Source organism: Miniopterus schreibersii (assembly GCF_964146895.1).
Source record: "Miniopterus schreibersii genome assembly, chromosome: 18".
In the NCBI taxonomy this organism is placed as follows: domain Eukaryota; kingdom Metazoa; phylum Chordata; class Mammalia; order Chiroptera; family Miniopteridae; genus Miniopterus; species Miniopterus schreibersii.
Window position 1 is genome coordinate 17,400,229 of NC_138121.1, and position 17,473 is coordinate 17,417,701.

General features: G+C 42.2%; 1 protein-coding gene across 1 annotated transcript in view; it reads left to right on the forward strand.

Annotated features, from left to right (window-relative positions):
- PMFBP1 (polyamine modulated factor 1 binding protein 1) overlaps positions 1–17,473 on the forward strand; it is a 208,747-nt gene that overhangs the window by 59,487 nt on the left and 131,787 nt on the right. Inside the window, exon 6 of the mRNA XM_081118742.1 lies at positions 17,239–17,314. The gene's annotated coding sequence lies outside the window, so the exon portion shown is untranslated. The remainder of the gene's footprint in view (positions 1–17,238; positions 17,315–17,473) is intronic.

Below are 17,473 nucleotides of genomic sequence, written 5' to 3' on the forward strand. Positions count from 1 at the left end.
CTCTGACTATCTTCATGGTTGTCCTCTCTTTAGCCATAATCTCAGGGGTATCTTCCCTGACCACCTAAAACTTCAACACTACCCCACCCAAGTTTTCTGTGTTCTCTGACTTACTATTTTTTTTTCTCCTTAGCCCCTTATTATCTAATATACTAAAATCTCTTGTTACTTATCTGTACATCATTTGTTACCTCCTCTAGAGCGTAAGCTCAAGAGGGAAGGGAAATTTGTCTATTGTATTCACTGCTTTATCCCTGAGACCAAGAACAGTGTGTGGTGCATAGTTGATACAGAAACTCTTTATTGAATTATTTAATAAATCTAAGAGTGAGAGATGGAGTCTTTGGACCTTATCGTCTCATTGGAGAGAGAGAAAATGCAAGCACTCATCCATGCATAAAACAACTAAAGATATAGATATCTAGTAATGATAGACTCCAATGGGGTCTTTTTGTTTTTGTTTTTTAAATATATCTTTATTGATTTCAGAGACAGGACAGGAAAGGGAGAAAGAGACACACACATCAATGATGAGAGAGTCATTGACCGGCTGCCTCCCGCACGCCCCTGACTGGGGATCAAGCCCACAACCCGGGCCTGTGCCCTTACCAGGAATTGAACCGAGATCTCCTGGATCCTAGGTTGATGCTCAACCGCTGAGCCACACTCGGCCAGTCTAGACTCCAGTGTTTTAAGTAGTATATGAACAGACATGGTCATTTTGCTTTGGAATTAGGTAATGAGAAGGGAGTGACTTTGAGTTGGGTCATAAGATATTGATAAACCTGGACTGGAAGAGAGAAATCTGAAGGCTTTCTAGAAAGAAACAGTAATATAGTTGGGTTAGGTATCCAACAAATCATGCTGTTCTGATTGAAACAGAGGACCAGGTAGAAAGTAGTAAGAATTCAGTTTATGTAAGTACCTGAGTGTTTCCGTCAGGGTCCCAGCAAAAAACAGTTGTCATACTCATAGTAAGGATTCAAAGAGGGTATACGAAAGCAACCAGTTATAAAGGTTTAGGCAGGGGTGCAGGTAATAGCAAGGGATCGTGCAGTGTCCTGGAGGTAGTAACAGAACAGGGGAGCTGTCAGCACCCCTAGGCTTGTAGGTGAGAAGGAAGAGTTGTATAGAGGACATCTTGGGAGGAGTTGTGACTTCCAATCAAAGAGCACACCTGCCCTCAAATGACCTACAAAAAGGGAACAGATCTTCACCCTCCCACTGATTCCCTTTAGCTCAGCCGGCTAGGAGCCAGAGGTAAAGGGAGAGCTGATACAGTGCGTAGAGGTCGGTCTCTTCGGCATAGAGCACAGCAGAGAAGAATGCATAGTAGGTCTGGAGGGGCAAGTGGGGACTGTCCAGCACACTGAGGTCTGAGTAACCCGAAAACTGTGGCTAGAAAGCCTTGAGTACACCCCTCATAGTGGTCATCGTCTTTATGGTTGAGAAATGTTGCATAAAAGTTTTTTTCTTGACTATATACAAATTATAACCTTTTCGAGACTGTTTTAACCACATTTTCGTAATGAAAACATTGCTTGATCTGGCATTTGATTCGTGCAGCGCATAACACAAAATTACAGAGGTTCGAAACAGCTGAATAAAGAATTTAAAAAAAAATAGGAGTCAGAGCACCAGCCAGCAAATAGGTGACCCAATGACCAGTGAAAATCAATGAGGCAAAGTTGTTTTTTTGAAATGAGTAATGGGCTCAGTAAAAATGAACTATATTCTCTTTATTAAGGCCTCTGTCCATATTCTACCACTTTCTCTTAGCACACTTCTATTCCAGTAGTTAACTCTGTCTCTTCCTGTTTTATTTTTATTTTCTCATCTCTTCACCTATATTAAGCATTGGTATTCATCTATTTCTACTTTCTACATACCTATCTATCTGTAGAAATATAAAATAAATACTGATTATATGGTATGAAGGAGAAAAAGAGAGGCTTTGCTTTACCATAAGAAACAGACCAGACTCCTGTCATTCCCTCTAGTCCTTACCTTTAGTGGAATTCTATGGGAGATCTTGGTGGCTCTTCCTTGACAAAACCTGTTGTTACAGCTTCACTGTTATGGGACAAAAAGAAGAAAATTGGTCGCATGTACAGACAACCACTGCCTTTGGCTCCACTAACTATAGACCTTGAGCACTTGGAACAGGGTCTTTTTTTTTTTCTAGCTACACATCTACTCTGACTTAGGCAGTTGCATAAAAATTTATCTGTACTGAATGCATAATTAGGTTGTTTACAGTAGCAACTGTAAGCCTTCTCATTGTTTAGTGATTCTGAAATTGGCTACTTCCTGTTTTTAGTTTTTTAACTTCTGCAATATTATTTTATTTCTACATTAGTGCAGATCACCCTCAAATAGCCCAGGGCCATGTTGCTTCACACCATACAGTTATTTTATAATTTTCAAAATTATTTCAAAATTCTGGCTTTATCCAGGACACTATTGTGATCTTCCTAGTAGATACAGATAATTTAAGTACCCTTCAACTCCTCTTTGAGATAAGCCATTTGCTCTGATTATTAAATTTAAATTAATTCAAAGATATTTACTGATGCTCTATTTTGCAAGCAACAGAATGGATCCTAAGGTGAACCCTTAAGGAGCTTTTAATCTAACAATCAGAAAAATATATTTACTATAGATAGTAAATTGGGTTAGTCAGAGCTGACACAGCAATGTGGAATTTCAAAGGTGGGAGAGATCACCAGATTCAGGATTGGATTTAAAGGGAGGGTAGGATTTCAATAGGTAGAGACCAGCTATTGGGCAAGAAAATGTAAGTGCTTTAAGCTCCTGTTGATTAATTTGTAAAACAAAAACAATATTATTATTAATTGGATGTTTGTGAGGATTAAACAAAAGAATGAACATAAAGCACTTTGAAAAGAGCACAATAAATGTTAGCTTTAAAAATAGCCCTCTCGAATTCTAGCAGAAGGAATGGACTGATGGCTTTGGGGGAGTGGACACTAATCAGGAGCGTGGGGTTGATGAACTGGAGACTGAGGGATACGGCTGCGAAAGAAAGCTGAGTGAGAACTCTGATTCAGCAGGCATTTATTAAATACGCTTTACTTCCTGGAAAAATAGGAGGAAATAGTATTAGAAACAATGCTGACCCTGTGGGGGCAAGGGATCTCTTTGTTTCCTGCTGTGTCCCCAATGCCTCTGAAACGGAGCGAGGCACACAGTGGTGTATGCTAACTATTTATGGAATGACCCTACCTTGTTGGCAGGTGATGAGGAAAGATCCCATAGTCCTCAGCATGAGAAAAGATATGTCTGCAGAGACGAGCAGAGGAGGAAGAAGGGAAATACTGAAATTTAAAAACCGTTACTGAGAGAGGCACAGAGAAAGGAACTGAGTGTAGTGGGTTTGCACAGTGGGTGTGGAGGTGGGCTGGAGCAGTGGAGCAGGTGGAAAACCCTGTTTGCTGGGGGAGGAGTCTGAGGGAAGGGGCTGCAAAAAGGGAAGGCAGGAAGTCACAGAAAACCGAGAAAGGGCCAAGAATACGGTGAGGAGAAATCCCTATTCCCCCAGAATTCAAGGTGTTCATACCAACACCCTGTGGGAGTAGTTCATACAAACCAAGTGCCAAGTACTTGTGTAGTATCAAGTGCTACAATTGGATTGGTACAGACCAGCAGGAAGGGACAGGCCAAAGGAAGTTCAGTGCCACTCACGTCCAGTATACGGTAGGAGCTGGACATCAGGCCACTCCCACCCAGGAATTTGCTAAAATCTGGAGGAGGGCATTGGGCTTCCCATCAAATGAGGATTAGCGGGATCAAGTCACCTGAAAATTCAATTTCAAAGCAAGGTGACTTTGGCTGCTTCGGGGGTTGTACCTGGTCACCTGCTGGCTAGTTCTGGCCTAGGAATCACCTCCCACAGAACAAGATCCTATGTCATTTTCTCCCCTCCAAATAGGTTGTGTGCCTCCACTGGGTACTCTCTCATCACCTTGATCCTGGCCTTTCTCCTGTGTTGTAATTATCTGTTTACCTTTTTGCCTCCCCATATTAGAATGAACAGTCAGGGCAGGTTAGAGTCTGAACTGATCAGCATTCATGCAGCTGGGAGGGCGCAGCTAGAGTAAAACATGTTTGCAAAGAGGACCTGTAGGCCTCTAGAGAAGGGAGTCAGAAATGCAGAATCCAGGCTCAGAGTCCGCTTAGGAACAGAACAAGCAAAACAAAAGCGAGTCTTAATCAGAGGTTCCGTTGTAACATCTGGCATACTGTGGGGCCCTTCCGCATAGCCGCATTTATCTCCAGATAGCTAAAATACGGTGCTTTGGGGTCGTCCTTGGTTTGCACTTGGTTACCTACCACCATTGTTTTCTGAAATTTTCAGAAAGAAAAAAATTTTAATTTCAACAGTCACAACAGTGGAAAAATAAAATCTAAATTTCTTTCTCTGAAAAAGCTGTGTTTATTCTTAACTGTCCTAGAAAGGATGGGCATGTGCTTCACTCACACAGCCCTAACTATTTAATTCACAAAAAAGAAAAAGGAAAGCTTCTAATGGTGGTAAGACAAAGCCAAGTGTCTTTGTGTTGACAACAGGGTTTGTGAGGGTATTTCTCCCCTCTCCCCTTCCCCCACGCTGTCTTTATTCTGTTGCCATCAAAGGAGGAACCAATTAGGCCAAATAATAATATTTAAAATCTGACAGCCCTCGGGAGCCTGAAAGGAAAACCTAAATCTGCCATGTGGGTACTTGAGAGCCTGTGTTCTACCCATGACCGGGGACTCCCCCCTGCCTGAAACTGCACGCAGTCCCTGTGCCTGGACTCAGCAGAGCTAATTAGAAAGAGAGCTCGGATTCTCTGCCTGTGAATGTTGCTCCTTGTATTTGTCGATGCAAGTTAGAATCCCTCTTCATGCTATGTGCGAACAAAAACAGCCTAGAACACAGTGAATAGCGTAGAATACTCAACCTGACCTTGTAACTGCCTGTACAAAGCAAGAAAGGGTCTGAGAGGGGTATTAACATATGAAGTGTTTGTGCCAAGACCTAGGACTTCAGAGACCATGTGTACAGAAGAATTAAACAACAAAAGCCATTTGAAATAGTTTTGTATTTTGTTGTTGTGACTTCTCCCTGTATCCTCTTCTGTTCTCTTTTTAGCTAGGTAAAGAATTAAAATTGTTCAGCCTTTTACAAAGGAAGATAAAATCATAGTCTTTAATGTGAGCCAGATACTATGCATTGCTTTTACTGAAGTAGCCAGAGTGCAGTGTTTTGCTTTGTGTCGCAGGCAGCTCTGTGCACATGTACGTGCCTCAGGACTGAGGGGCACGTGGATTTTTTCCTGCATTGCCATCTTGTGTGTTTGTGCCCCAGCACGGCCACGCTTGAAAGTCTGTGTGTGCCTGACTGTGGCTGTGTGCAAGGGAAATAGACTCCTGTCCCATTATTCCAAGCAATTAAACTCCGACAGCACACGGATGAAGGGGAGGCCCTGATTTTCTTTTCCTCTGCAGTAGTTGCCACAGCAATCATCTTTGATCAGGGAAGAGCAGAGGAGGAGAGTCCTGAAAGTTGACATCCCTGGTATAAATATACACATTTACATACACAGGGGCAGCGCAGCTCCACAGCTTTTTACTGACGTCTCTGACCTGAAACCATTGTAGCTCCACTGACACTCCATTTAATTGAATTTTTCCCTAGCAGTGCAGGAGCCGAAGGACTTGAAAGGGGGAGGGGAGGAAAGGATGGGTAATCAAGGCCAACTCTTCTGCCTGAATGTCTAGAAATGACAGGAAAGTAATTGCTTTTGAAAAGAAAAAAAAAACCACACAACACAGAAATAGCACAATTTGTTCTATTTAGCAAGATGCTAAAAGGCGATAAAGATACAGGGCTTTTGCCCCAAACATACCAAAATCCCTACCCTGAGAATGAAACTGATTTGAATTTCTGTGCAAATGGGGATGGAATGGTATTTTTAAAAAGAAGAAGAAAGAAAATACAATCCTAAGAGAGAAAAATCCAGAGATTTCCTGGTTCAAAATGGCCAGAGACAATAGTAAGATCATTCTGAGCCCTGAGCCAAGGCACAGCCCCTTTTGTCAGCTTCAAATCAGCAAGCTGGAGGGTCGAATCAGTTTAACCTGCCTCCATGACACATGGCCCACCCGCCTGACCCCAGAGCGGCCTCATTTTTATGGATGCAGAAGCTCACAGTGTAATTCATTCCCCAGCACACCCTGCTCATTCAGTCGCCTGCTTTTGCCACAGAGGTACACTGCTTATACTCTGCTAGCTGAGCTGGTGAGATATCAGTCTGCTTCCTGCTTAATGCAGGAGTGACCCTGCCTCGCAGCTGCTAAAGAGTAATGTCCCTTACCCAGCATCAATCTGGAGGCCTAGATCAGCCATGCAAATTAGCACATGTACACAAACTCAGGGTCTTAAAGAAATCAGTCTGGACCTGGAGGAATCAGGCAGCAGGTTTAGGAAAAATAAAATCTAAAAGATATTAAATAACCTTTGCCTCCTTTGTCACCAGTTCTCCATATTTGCTTTTTTGGTCATATGTTAATGAAAACATGAGAGCATGTGCACAGCAGGCAGCTGCTTTGCTCTTTGCTTTAGTACACGGTACAATGGAAAACAAAGCAAAAATGGCTTAATAACAGTACATTACTAGTTTATGGTACCTTTACAAAGAACTCTCACATACGTTGTTAAATTTATTTATACCTTTCAACAACTATGTGTAACAACAGTAGCAGCATCTTCTTGACCCATTATACAGGTCAGGAAACTGAGGCTCACATAGTTTAAAGAACTCATTGCTGAGGTTCAGCAAGAGGGATCTAGAACATGTTAGAGGGCCCTGCTCTGACCCCACTGTGGCTGCATCTCATCCCTTCCCATTACTTAAGGAGTCCATTGGATTAAGGAAGGGTATTCACTCATCACTTACCAGCCCTCCCCCCCTCTGGACCACACCCTACTCCCCAGCACTCTAGAATTTCAAATGGGCTTCCAAAACCTGTACAGGATTTCCCTAGGGCCATCCTTCTGTTCTATATCACCAGACCCAAGGGGTAGACAAAGGATGACTGTTTGTGGGAATGGGGAATGCATGTTGGATGTGAAAGCATAATGCTCACATATGTGTGCATAAAACTATTCATAGTGAGAGGCAAAGCCAGGGTGAAAAGAGATGGATTGGAGTCTGGGGTCTGTGAGCTAACTCCCCTCACAGCCATGGTCTAAAGTCCAAGGACTCCTAACTAGAAACCTCCTCCCAGTGCTTTATCAAAATATGTATTTGTCAAAATAGGAAGCTAGAACATGTTTTATGCAACTATTTGATATGTAACTTTTAAATATTTAGGCGTATAGTATGTAGATCTTCCTTTAAGCTCTCACCCCAGGTTCTGCAAAATGTTAGAGGTAGGCTGGTTGAAGTGGCCATTGGTATACATGGTAGAGATGAATGAAAATTTGGAAGAGATTATATAATCTAGATTGGCACAAATTGTTATCAGCTCTCTTTAAAGGGTCAGAAAATTTATTGGCCTTTGTAACTACAGCAGTTTTCCCAACAGTTTATTAGAGGCTGAAGTACCAATGTTTCCAATACTTAAAGGTACTAAAGATGAATCTGTTAAAGTAAACAGAATTTTATGTTTGAGAAATGTATTAGCACAGTTGTAGGTTAATTATTTGCCAAGTTCCAAAATAGCATTATATATCCAAGTGTTAGCGCCCTGAATAATAGTGAAACATTTCCTCCAGGTTGGTCGTACACGCTGGTAAAGAATACTGTAATTAGGGTATTTCAAGATGACATGCAACTGGAAGGCACACAAGAAATGATTTGGTCCACACTCCCTATTTGCTAAGGTGGCAGCCAGCTCTCCCAGTGTAAGTGACTTGACCAAGCTCACAGCTGGGTAGTGGAGGTCAAGCCTCCAGACTTACTAGGTATAACAACTATGTTTATTTTTACTTTATTAATGGTTGGGATTATCCACAAAGGCCATTAGCAGTTAACCTGTAGTTTATAGATATATTTTTATTGATTTCAGAGAGAAGAACAGAGAGAGAGATAGAAACATCAATGATGAGAGCCATTGATCGGCTGCCTCCTGCGCGCCCCCTACTGGGGGTTGAGCCCACAACCCGGGCATGTGCCCTGACTGGGAATCAAACCGCGATCTCCTGGATCATAGGTGAGTGCTCAACCACTGAGCCATGCCAGCTGGGCTGTAGTTTATTCATTATTTTTCATTTTTTCATTCAGCAAATGTGCATGGTAAGTGCTAGGAGTGCAGGAGATGGACATGTTTGGCTGATGAGTTCCACTTACCCTAATTATAATGTGTGACATTAATTCCCAAGGCCCAGTAGCCTAAAATGATGCCAAGAACCTAACATGCTGGAGATTTACTTATCTTTCTGATATTTTCTTATCCTGGTCTGAGGTCTGATAGCAAAGGAAGTTTGATCTGTGTGTGTGGTTATGAATTTGTCTATGTATTTTTAATTTATTAATTAACTTATTAAATAGGGAATACATCCTTAGAATTCGGAAAGTACAAAAGGTACGCAGTGAAAATTCTCTCTGTGTGTCTCAGACCTACCCAGTACCCTTGCCCAGTGGCAGTCCATGTTATCTAATTTTTGTATTTCCTCTTAGAGATATTTTATGCATGTACAAGCAAATACATCTAGGCAAACACTCCCCTCCCCATTTTTGCACAAATAGCACACTATATACACCTTGCTCAGCACTTTTTTTTTTTTTACAATATATTAATGGTCTTTCTGAACCTCTCCTGCCATCTATTTCATTTTCCTGCAATGGTTACAGAGAAGGAATTTCTATGTAGAAGAGTCCTCAGTCTTTTCTACAGCTTCCTGATATCCCATTGTTGGGTAAACTATTATTTATTTAGCCATCCTCCTACTGATACATATTTAGGTAGTTTCTAACCTTTTGCTATTACAAGGCTGCAGTGCGTACCCTTTTAGATGTGCCATTTCACATGTGTGCAGTTATAGCTGTGGGATAAACTCATAGAAGTAGATTTGCTAGGTCAAAGAGTATGTGCATGTCATTTTAGTGGATCTTGGAAAATTGTATTCCATAGAGATTGTGCCAATTTCCACCCCTACCGTCAACACATAAAAAAATCTTGTTTTGCCACATTTTCACCAGTACATTGTATTATCAATAATTTTGGAGTTTTGCCAATATATTAAGTACAAATGGTATCTCAGTGAGGATTTAATTTGCATTTCTCTTACTTTGAGTGAGGTTGTGTTTTTATATGTATAAAAGGCATTTTATTTTTTTTCCTAGAAACTATTTGCCTGTTTTCCATTATGTCATTGAATTTTATACATTGATTTACAGGCCCTTTTATATATTATAAAAATCAGCAATTTGTTTGCTATATGAATTTTAAAATCTCCCAGTCTATCTCACTTTTTACTTTGATTATGATTTTTGCCAGACAAAAAAAATTGTTTTATTTTTATTGTGATGAAGCTATGAATTCTTATATTCTGACTTCTGAGTTTTGGGACATATTTAGAAAGGACTTCTCTCACTCAAATATTATTTTTTAATTTCTCATTCAATCGAGTAATTTTGTGGTTTTATTTGTACATTTTTAATTTATCTAGAATTTATTTTGATACATTTGTTGGGTGTTGTCCCAATACCATTTTTTCCTCACTGAGAAAATGTCATTTATGTTTATTCCTTCAGTTCAACTTGAATCAAAAGATTGCTTTGAATTTCTAAATGAAATCAGTATTGATTGAATTCCCACTATGTACAAGGCATAATTTCATAATGTTTTCTTTCTAACTTTCCCTTCAAGAAGAAATGGATCCAGAAGCTTCCTTTAGTAGGTGGGCGGGGGGGGGGGGAGAGAAAAACTTCAACAATAACGGTTCTTGCTATCAGTGGGAACTGGTTATAGCCATATATATTCAGTGAGACAATGAACTGTTTCAGGCGACAGGCAAAGAAACCACAAATGGTCCTTTGTAGGTGTGAGTCTTCCTCTATAGCCAGGGCAGGAAAATGAAACACATGACAGGAAGGCTCTTTAAATACCATATCTATGAGCATGTGCTGCTGCTATATAAAGACAGTGGTGGTAGACCCTGTGAAAACATTCACTTGAAATAGAGCCTATGGGCTAAAAATGGGCCAGTACTAACAGATTCGAAAATAAGTAATTGTCTCTTACATGCTTCCCTTTAGTATGAGAAAGAACACCATAAAGACTGTAAACCTCAAATCCTGTATTGAAACCATCCTAGTTATACAACTATTAACAGGCGCCCATGATTTGTTATAGCCATTGACGAACCGTTCCTCCAGCCTTCATTTACTACAGTCTGGAATCGCTGACCTAACAGCCATTATCCTTCTAGCCCAGATCTACTAATTATCTGACTTTGGGAACATCGTTAGGAACTATGCCCTAGAAAAGGTTCAAATAAAAAACAAGTTGTACTCTCCATGGCACAGATTCATACTGTGCACCTGTCCGTGTGATGTATCCACATAGAATGTTAAAGAAATATTCCTGGTGGGGGAAGAAACAGGAGTAAAGCCAGTGGGTATGATTCATAGGCAGGGGAGAGAACAAAATGCAAGGAGCAAATACAGGGGTACCCACTATTAAAAAAAACATACAGAAACTGAGGGTGAACAGGAAGCAGGGACATTTATGGCTTGATACAGCCTATCTAAAGCGAGTTGAAATAGTGTGCCCCCAAAACACATGTCCACCTAGAATCTCAAGATGTGACCTTATTTGGAAATGGGATTTTTTTCAGATGTAATTAGTTGAGAAGAGGCCATACTGGATTGGCCTGGGCCCTAAATCCGATGACTGATATCCTCATAAGAAAGGGAGGAAGGTCATGTGAAGACAGAGGCAGATATTGGAATGATGTTGCTACAAAGTAAGGAATGGGAAGCATTGCCAGGAGCCACCAAAAGCAGGGAGGAGGCAAGGAAGGATCCTCCCCTAGAGTCTTCAGAGAGAGCGTGGCCTTCAAGCCTCCTGAATTGTGAGAAAAACAGATTTCCGTTGTTAGAAGCTACCCAGTTGGTAGCAACCTGTTGTAACAGCCCTGGGAAACTAACACAGTGCCCTACTGGAACTTAATATACACTCTAAACATAAGTTTTTCCTCTGTGTATCCCATCTGTCCCTTTTCCAAGTTATTATGAATTAAAATATCCTCTAAGGTGGATCTTTGGGTTTTCAGGTTTACCAGACCATGTTGTGACCTGATACGCAGTATCTATAATGCCTTTAGCAATATTCTTATCTGTAAAATGCAGAGAGTAATACCTGTCTCCTTCATAAAGTTGTTATAAAAAAGATGAGTTAATGTATGCAAAAGTGCTATTTATACTAGAAAATACTATATCAATGTACACTTAATTATTATCACTGCAACTTTGTAAATAGTAAGCACAAATAGTCACTAGCCTAGACTTTCATTTTTATCAGCCTAATTTCACCCATAGCAATACTACTAATTAAAAAAATTACTTCTGATTTCCCTACATAAATTGCCTACCTTGAGAAAATTAGCAAAAGACTTTCTTTCCAAGGCTGACTTATTAGTTATAGCTTTTCTTAGTGATAGAGTATCTCATTTCCTCTCTCTTAGAAGGTAATGGGTGTAAATGAAGATATGGAACTCAGCTTTTCATTCTTGTAAAAAGTACTGAATATTCATGTGCCAGGCACTGTGCTTGGTAATTGAGATTTGATGTTCAAAAACAAGATAACAGCCCTAGCTGGTTTTGCTCAGTGGTTAGAGCATCAGCCCTCAGACTGAAGGGCCCCCGGATTCGATTCCAGCCAAGGGCATGTACCTCTGTTGGAGGCTCGATCCCCAGCCTCGTTTGGGGTGTGTGCAGGAGGCAACCAGTCGATGTGTCTCTCTCACATCAGTGTCTCTCTTTCTCTCTCTCTCCCACTCTCTCTGAAAAGCAATGGAAAAAATATCCTCAGATGAGTTAAAAAAAAACATGCACACAATAAAACCCAAGATAACAAAACAGGTAGGGTGATGGGGAGTGGCCTCTGAGGCAGGTGGTCTACAAGAAGGTGATATTTGTACTAACACCTTAAGGACAGCAGGGGCAGCCATGTAGAGATCGGGGGACAGAGCAGTCCAGGCAAAGGAGAGCACTGAGTGCCCTGCCCCCAGTTGCAGTGGGCATGTTTCTGGATCAGAAAGGTGACCCAATGACGCTGGCAGAGAGAGGCAAAGCAAGAAGTGTGCAAGGCCAGATCCTGTAGGGTGTGGCAGACCGCGGCAGATAGGTGAGGGCTTTGTCAACGTGCAGTGGGAAGCCTTTGGAGGGCTTTAAGAGAAGGGGTTGCATCATCTGATATAATTTGTGAAAGATTTCCCTGGCTGCTATTGGGAGAACTGTTCCCTAAGTGTAAGAGTGGAGTCAGGCAGCCTCATTAGGAGGTTTCTGGGGGGGTAATATGATGATGGCTTAGACCAGGATGGTCTTGGGGAACTGGTGTGGACAGACTGGCACACATCTGAAAGGACAACTAGTGGGCCTTGTGGAGAGGAGGGATGTTGGGGTAAGGGAGAAAGGAAGTGGCTCAGATCACTTGGCTCTTTTCATTATAAACAGTCCTGATTGAAGCAGCCCCCCAATCACCCTGGCCAGCATGGCTCAGGGGTTAGAGCATCGGCCTGTGTGTGCACCAGAGAGTCACAGGTTCGATTCCCAGTCAAGGGCACTTCCCTGGGTTGTAGGTTCGGTCCCTGTCTCCCGTTAGAGCACATGTGGGATGCAGCCAACCAGCTAACGTGTCTCTCTCACATCCATGGTTCTCTCTCTCTCTCCTCTCTCCCCCTTCCCCCACCCATCCACTCTCTCTAGGGGTCAATGGAAAAAATATCCTCACTTCTCCAGTGAGGATTAAAGAAAAAAAAAAAGCAGCCCCACAAGTACATCAAATGTTATAAATCATTATTGTCCAAATATCTCATTTTGTTGTCTCATTTTGGCTGCTCAGAACACAACCTCCTTTGGAGGAACACAGAGAAATTCTCTATTGGACCCTGCTCTTCTTAGGAATGGTTTTGCCACTGTCTAAACCTGCTGAGGAAGGCTAAGGGCATTTATCCTGCCCCTGGTTCTAATGTAAGATGAGAGAACTTGAATCATTTCATTTTTCTGTATCTGTCATCTGAGAAATGGGGATATTAATGCCCACTCCGCAGAGGTTTTCTGATGATAAAATGAAATAACACATGGTCTGGCAACTAGCTGAACTTCAATAAAGCGTAATGATAGTGATGATGATGAGTGTCTCACAAGACAGGGAGGTGAGTGGAACTGACCTGATTCCATCCGCTTGGAATCACTTAGTTCCATCCAAGTCTCTCCACAACCAAACACCGTTAACTGTAACTCAAGCCTGGGTCCATAAAGAAATGTCTGGGATTTGTGAAGCAGCAGTGGTTCGTCCAGCTCAGGCTGACTGGGTAATCTCTTGATGTTACTGTATTACTTATTCCTAGTTCTTTTGTGAGGCATAGGAATAATTTTTGAAACAGTAGCAAGAAAAAAAGTTTCTGATGAAATAATGAGCCTTCCTTATTTTGAGCTTTCCTTTGATGCTTGCCACCCCCTTCTTATTATGGCTCTTTGTCCACCATTGAAAAGGCCAGTGTCCTCAATTTGTGCCCAGCTGGAAAGAGAGCCCTGAGCTGAACAGTGCAAAGAAGCAAAGAAGTCACACTGAGATGGTATTTTCCTTTATGAGACAGTTCGACAATCAAAACAGAGAATGTCTTATGAGCTGACCATCAGTTTTAAATATGGAAAATACTTCCCGGCTTTGGAGCAGTCATTATGCCCTTTTTTTTTTTTTTTTTTAGATGTCACTAACAAAGCAAGTGAGAGCGCTGTCCTATATAAATAACATATTTAACATGAGGACAGAAAAGAAAGAGATAACAGTGGCTGCTTCCTAAATCCTGATATGTACTGTGAGTCTTGCACCTTGGGTAAGAGAGATGCATTCTTGGTCCTGATGCATTCCTCTTGTCCCTCTGATTTTGATGCCTTCTTTTATGTCTTTAATCACTTTAAGTATACTTGTGTTACAGCCTCTACCATATTGTTCTATCACCTGAAGGTCTCGGAGGTCTAAACCTGCAGTTTTCTTTGCTGACTACTCTCACCCACAGTCCATCTTCCACAGGGCTTTTGCTCCAGGAATCCTGGGGGGCTGCCTGAAGCTGTGGCCCTCTGGAGTATCTTTGGGTTTGCTTCTGCCATATCCCACAGGGATATTACTAGCCCAAGACCAAGTTTGATTTCACTTTTTCAGCTTACAGGTTTCTGAGCGTGGTAGGTAGTAAATATAAATCCCCAAACCTGTAAGGCAGAGTCACAGATTCTCAGAGGAGACGTTTTTCCTATCCCTTGGTCAAGAAAAGACAAGCATCCTTGTGACAGCAGATGGATTTTTTCCCCCTACACCATCCTTTTCAGGGTCTCATTTTTGTGTGGGGATATCAGTTCCAGCTTCCTAATTTTCGTGGGCCCTGGCATTTGAGGAGTTCTTTGTTTGCAAGCTTAGCCATTTATTTAAAATAATGTGTATTCTGTTTTATTCAGAATCACTTTTTGGACATCATCTTTTTAAAAATCTGTCTTTATTTTTGAATGTATTACAGATATCCCCCTTTTTTTCCCATTGACCCCTCCTACCCCACCCCCACCCCACCCCCAGGCCTTCACCACACTATTGTCTGTGTCAATGTGCATGAATATGCATATTCATATATGCGTATCAGAATAGCTTAGCATTTTTGGTGGAAGGGTTTTTGAGTTATCTACTCTACCATATGGCTGGAAATGGAGCTGTCAATTCATTCTTCATACTGTAGCCAGAGAGAACTTGTCAACATGTAAACATGATTTATTAGTTTTACTTAAAACACTTGAGTGGCTTCCCAATGGTCTCAGGATGGAAACTAAAATCCATAACCAACAAGGCCTTACCTACTTCCCCATCCTCATGTTGCACCATCTCCCTTCTCACTTACACTGAGGTTCTACTCACTCAGTGGTTCTTTCCGTTTCTAGAATGTACCTCACTCCTTCTTACCATAGCAACTGTGCACATTCTGTTCCCTCTTTCTGGAACACCTCACGTTCCCCCAGTTCACTCACCACTCAGATCTCAACATAATTGTACAATGACAGTTGTCTAGGTCAGTTTCCTCATATATTTGTATATTAGCTCAGATACGTTCTCCTTTATTATAGTTAACACAGTTGTGTTTTTACACTTATTTCTGTATTTTTAAATATATCTCTCCCCCTCTGGACTGCAAGCTCTATGAAGGCAGGTGCCACACCTATTCTTAGGCACTGTTTTTATTAGTAACACTAACTGCTACATTCACATTCACACACAAAAAAGTCCTAAAGTCTCAGTAATGTAACACCATGAAACTTTACTGCTCATGCCTCAGTCTCATGCAGTCGGGCAGCTCTCTCCACCTGAACCCAGACACCCAGATTGCAGCACCGGCGTCTTCAGCATGTCGCCGTCAAGGTCAAAGTGAAAAGGAAAGAGAGCAAAGGGTCGTGTGGGAGGTTTTTATGGTCCAGGCCAGGTGTGTGTCACTTCTACCCACATATCGTTGGCCAGAACTCAGTCACAAGCCCTGTTACAAAGAGCTGGGAAGTAGAGATTACTATGGGCCCAAGAAGAGGAGGAGAAGCCAGTTGTTGGCGAGCGCCCAAGTCCCTGCCACACCACTGTATTTTTACCGAAGAACAGTTCCTGCCGGTTTGGCTCAGTGGTTAGAATGTCTGCCCAAGGACTTTTAAGGGCCGCGGGTTCAATTCCAGTCAAGGGCACACACCTCTTTTGCAGCCTCTGTCCCCAGCCCAGGTCAGGGCATATGGGGGGCAACCAATCCATGTCTCCCTCCCTCCCTCTCTCTCTCTCTCTCTCTGAAAAGCAATGGAAAAAAATATTCTTGAGTGAGGATTAAAATAATGATAATAAATAAGTAAATAAATGAACAGTTCCTGACAATAGGAAGTTCTCAGTAAGCACAGATTGAATTAAACAAATGGATGCATGGACAGATGGACGGTGGATGGATGGTTTTGTTGTCAGTGGGTAGCTCCTTGATTCAGTTAGTCTGTAAACTCTTTGAGAAGAGAGACCATATCTGTTTTGCTCATCATGAGAGAGCAGTTGGGGCACATAAGTAAAATGCTCACACAAGAATAAATGATCACCACTGCTTGGAAGTTTCATGGAGGGGGTGCACTGAGAGTGGATATTTAAGGAAGGGTATGGGAAGAAATTGGAAAAGCAGCATACGAAGTAAATTTGTGAGGCATGGAATGGATCAGGAAGTAAGCAGAAGAAAGGTTAGTCTGCGTATGGCTGAGCATAGCAAGGGAAGAAATCAGTGGAGAATGGAGAAGCTTGTGGGAGTATCGCCTCACCTGGCTAGTGTCGTCTGAACACCCTGTCGGGTGAGGCGCGGGCTCCATTGTTTTCTCTTTTGATGTATCATCACCTTACACTAGGAAGCAAGGGTGCCTCTTTCGTGAAACAGCACCTTTCCCTTCCCATTTTGCCCCTTAATGTTGCAAATCAGTAAAATGTGCCCAGAAATATGTATTTGGCCAGTCAGAAGTTGGTACGGCAGAAGGCATTTTGCCCCTGCCCATACGGAATGGTAAACCATACTAATTCCAGCCCCAGCTGTCAGGCCAGGATTTCGCCCTAGCCCTTTCCCAATCAATACATAGAACTGCCTAGTGCCATCGGGAGGGAGCTGTATTTTTAAAAATGAATGAAGTAGGACAGCCAAAATCTTCCCATTCTTCGTGCTCTTCTCTGCAGCTTTCTGCTTAGGGATGGGGCCCACCCTGAGAGCTGCAGATGAGCAGCATGAGAGCACCTCCCTCCTCTGCCCCGAGAAGAGGTCGGGGCTACAAAAGTAGCCAGCCCTACGTTATAGGCTTCTGAAATGCACTATCGGAGTTAGTGACAGGGGAGCCGCTCTACCTCTGGGGCTACAGCAGTGCAGTGAGCTTTAGTGGATCAATACTTTAGTCTTGTCATGCTAATTGCTCATTGGTTGACATTCATGATCCTTCCTTGCTCCTTCCCTATGTAAACTCTTTACAGCTGGAACAGCGAGATGCAAAAAATCCTGAGTCTCCATAGCCAGCTCCTGCAGAAGAGAGAGGGCCAGGCAGCTGAGGTATGGTGCTCCCCCATTTTCTTGCCCACCCCCTCTTAAAGCTTCATGTGTGTCTGCATGTGGTGATGTGATAGGGAGACGCACGAAGAAGAAATGCCTGGGGTGACTCCTGCAACACATAAATGGTGTTACCTTTTCAGAACAAAACAATATCTCCTC